We start from the raw sequence: 4463 nt of genomic DNA, 5'->3' as shown, positions 1-4463 counted from the left end.
AAACATATATATGGCTAAATTTGAGGAAGATTTTGTTTATCCACATCCCTCCTTTCCCATCAACATCCCCATTTGGAAACGCTATATAGATGACATATTCTTCATCTGGACCGGTGGTGAAGAAACACTCACTAGTTTCTTCAATGACATCAATACCATCTCTCCCAATATCTCTTTTACCCTCCACTACGATCACGATTCCATCAACTTCCTTGACACCCTTGTCATCCGGGACCCCAACAGTAAACTAGCCACCGACATATACTCAAAACCCACAGATAAAAACAGTCTTCTTCTCTACAGTAGTTGTCACCCGAAACATACCAAGAATTCTCTGCCCATCTCCCAACATTGTAGAGTTGAAAGGATCGTCTCCAATCCCACAACGCGCACACTTAGACATCAAGAAATGAGCAGTAAATTTCAAGCCAGGGACTATCCACACCATATTGCATCCAATACCTCCCCCAGACACAGCCCAGAACCCAACAAAAAACAACGCATACCATTTGTGAATACGTATCACCCTTTCTCCCCTTCATTCAGCCAGGTTATTAAAAAACATTGGCCTATTCTCGGCAGCGCATACCCGGACATTGAGGAATTTCAATCTCCACCTTTGATCTGTCATAAACGTCCTCGCAACATCAGAGACACTTTGGTCCGGGCTGACATAGGTTCATCCCTAAACCGGGACAGACAGAGCTTTTTGGCCACGCCACGTAAGGGCACATTCCTGTGCCTCCATTGTGTACAGTGCTCTAACGTCACCAGAGGGGAGTTTGTTACACACCCCAGAACCGGTAAACGATATCCCATCCGAGGTTTCTATACATGTGACACGAATTTTGTCGTTTACCTAATCAAATGTCCCTGCGGTCTCGGATATGTTGGAGAAACTACCCAACATATCCGAGACCGCATTAGTAAACATAAATCGACTATAAGGTGTGGCCTGACTGTACTCCCCATTCCGGCTCACTTTGCGGCCAGAGGTCACTCAGTCTCCCAATTAAGGTTTCAGATATTAGAACATGTCCCACTACCCAGAAGGGGTGGCAATAGGGTACAAATTCTCCGGGACCGTGAGGCATACTGGATACATACCTTACAAACCCTTGAGCCGTGGGGTATGAATAGAGAGTATGAAACGAATTATTAACCCTGCCTGTGTACCTGAGTAGACCATTGCCATGCATTATGTTTTATGTATTTATTTGATGCTTACATAACCGTTTTCTTAACCTTTCTCTTTTTTCTTTTAGAGATACTGATCACCTGCTCCACCGATCGGATCCCACCCATGCACCCTCTCCACAACTGGCACCTCCTCTTCACCAGGTAGCATCCTTACCCTATCACCATTCCCTCCCTTTCCAATAATTTCCCCCCCCCCCTTCCCCCTCCCCTCCAACACACAACATTATCATACATATACTACTTCTCTCCTTTACACCCAAGTAAACCATTACATTCCTTTCAACCCTCTCTGTATTATCCCACATATATACACTTCTACCACAGTACTTTTTGCCTATTCCATTCATATATCAGCACCACATATCAGCCACATCCCAGCTTTTTGTCCATTCCAGCTATATACCAGCGGTATTCGCCAATCTATATCAGCTATACACTAACAGCCTCATATTAGCAATATATAGCTGTATACTCGTCCCATTTATGTTTCCAGTCCCCCTTTATAGTCATATATAACCTTCCCTTTTACATCCTATATACTGACTCCACACCCATAGACCACACATACATTATATACACAGTCATTCATAATGTGCTTCCCCACTACACATATCCTGGTTCCATGATTCTTATGAGCCGGTACATACCAGCACAATAACCACATACAGGTACTTTAACCTCTCTATCACATCCGGCCCCCTATGTGACATCATAAACACCCATACCCCCGTTCACAGCCTGTTACTCCCCTTACCCCGCCCCCCCTGTGACGCGACGCACACAAGCGCGCCGAGTCTAGTGACCCACACTGACAGGGATCCTGTCCCTGGTTGCCGCCCCCTCCGTGACGTCCTGCACGCATGCGCACTAAGGTGCTTGCAAACAGCACCTCTCCTGCTTCCCACTGACGCCGGACGCATGCGCAGTAGTAAGCCCACGTCATCACTGACGTCACGGGCACCTGCGCTCCTGCCCCCATGAGTCACACCAGGAAGTAATGCCCTGGCTACAAATAGCTGCCGTTGCACAGACCCCCACTGCCACACGCCTGCTGCTTGCACCCCTGGGACCCTGTCCCCCTGCCCTTGTGCCCTGTAAGGTAAATACACTATCTATAATGCGCACCTCTACCTGCCTGGTTTCCACATGTATGGCTATGTATACTAATGTATCCTGTCTTTCCATAGGCACTTCCTCCATCCACCCACTCACCTTTCATGCCTCCTTGACTCTGGGTAGGTTTTTTAACCTCATACTGTCTACTGCGCTGTTATACTGTATACTGCTTATCTACAGACAATGGCTAGCATTGTTTATACATGCTACATTTAGCGTTACTCTTAGGCGCCTGCCCACTAACATAGCAAGTGTACTGTTTAATCCACTGCCTCCTCCTGGTTCTGCCCGTCCAGTAATAAGTGCTACACGTATATCTGTATTGCTAATACAGTATGTCCTGCATTGTCTACTATGTCACCCATCTCCGATGGTTCTGAACGGATTGTATTCATCTTATGATTTCACTGCCTGCTGGCATCACCATTTGATCGAGCTATGTACCAGCGCGTACTTGCCGTTACTGTACGTTCTGCTTGCCATTCTTCTCATGGTGCTTATTGTTGTTGTATCCCTCTCTCCATCCAGCAAGTTGTGCTTTGAGAGCAGAACGCCCTACCTGTGGTTTACCCATTTGACGTCTAATCCGTCTATACCCGTCACTTCTTGATACACGTATGTCTGTATATATACTCTTTGTAAATATGTAAATATGTACATTATGTTCACTCATTGGTGTGTATATAATCTTTATTATTTCTTTACAGGCAAGTCCTTGATAAAGGCCTTGTGAAGGCCGAAACGTTGGCTTGACTCTGTCTTTGCTTTTTTCGGTAGTGGCATTCTCTTTCTGCTTATAATAAAAATCACTTTTTGCATTACCCTGTTGCAATTGATTGTGTGCTTGGGATTAATTTAACTATAGATACCCAAGATCAATCCTGGGCTGTAATTGTTTTTTTTGTTTTTTTTTTAACCTGGTTAGACCCGCCAGTCACAGAAAAGCAGCATTTCTCCTGATCAGAGGGATGCAGAAGCATCCCTCTGATTAGGAGAAGCTATTGGAGACCAATTATCAATTGAACATATGAGACACTTGTCCATTTGAGCTCGTATATTATTTCTCTTTGCATTAATTCTTGTCACCAATGAGATGTACCTGTCTTGTCCAATAGAAGGAGAGGAAAGGTACGTGATTACACAATAGGGGGAGAGAGAGGGAACATGATAACAACCATATTTAGAAAGGAGTGTTTCATTTGGTACTTACATATATGTATAATACTATTATTGTGACATCCTTTCTAGAGGCCGGTCAGTTGGGAATTGATGCCTCTGGCTTTTTAAATGTTTTTAAAGTTGTCCAACTATGTGCTGCTGTCGCCCTTTGAGCCAGGATTTGTCCACTTTGTTTATACAAATAAAGTTTTTTGCCTTTTCTAATTTGTGTGGTGATCACTGTATGTTATACTTCTTTTTCTTTCTCTTCTATATTGAGAAGCGATTGGAGTGTGTAGCCAAAAGTCTAGTAATAATGTATAAAAAATGTAAAGAAAAAGTTTTTAAACGTTTAAAAGTATTAAACATTCAAATCACCCATTTGCCCCATTGAAAATAAAACAATAGTAATAAAAAAATTGCACCTAGTTGGTATCGCCACATTAAAAAATGCCTGATCTATCGAAATATTAAATCAATTAATCTGATCGGTACACGGTATAGCAAGAAAAAATTCCAACCCCTTAAATTACGTTTTTTTGGTTGCCACAACATTAAATTAAAATGCAAAAACATTTGATCAAAACAGTGCATCTACACAAAAGTTAAATAAGTAAAAATACCAGCTCATAATGCATAAAATAATCCATCACTGAGCACCAAATCCCCAAAAATTAGGGATTATGCATCACGTAAATTGGTGATATAAAAACGCAATTCTATTTTTTTTACAAACTTCAGAATTTTTTTTACCACCTTTATAAAAGTAAAACTATACATGTTTGGTATCCATGAACGTGTACTGACCTGGGGAATCAGACTGCCTGGTCAGTTTTTCAAAATAGTGAACATGGTAAATAAAAAAAAAAACAAAACTATCGTGAAATGTATCTTTTCTAGCAATTTCACCTCAGTTTAATTTTTTTTCTCGTTTTCAGGTACGATATGAAGCATAATAAATAGTGTCATTCAAAAGTACAACTCATTCC

At 42.0% G+C, this 4463-nt stretch overlaps 1 long non-coding RNA gene across 1 annotated transcript; it reads left to right on the top strand.

Moving 5' to 3' along the window:
- Positions 1-1263: 1263 nt before the first annotated feature.
- Positions 1264-2926, top strand: LOC142295530 (uncharacterized). The gene is made up of 3 exons (XR_012751484.1): positions 1264-1341; positions 2388-2435; positions 2845-2926. It is a non-coding gene; the product is annotated as an uncharacterized LOC142295530 (long non-coding RNA).
- Positions 2927-4463: the final 1537 nt, after the last annotated feature.

The sequence above is a fragment of the Anomaloglossus baeobatrachus genome, chromosome 3, assembly GCF_048569485.1.
Source record: "Anomaloglossus baeobatrachus isolate aAnoBae1 chromosome 3, aAnoBae1.hap1, whole genome shotgun sequence".
In the NCBI taxonomy this organism is placed as follows: Eukaryota; Metazoa; Chordata; class Amphibia; order Anura; family Aromobatidae; genus Anomaloglossus; species Anomaloglossus baeobatrachus.
The sequence above is the reverse complement of the archived record's forward strand: the minus strand, read 5'-3'. Positions and strand labels throughout refer to the sequence as shown.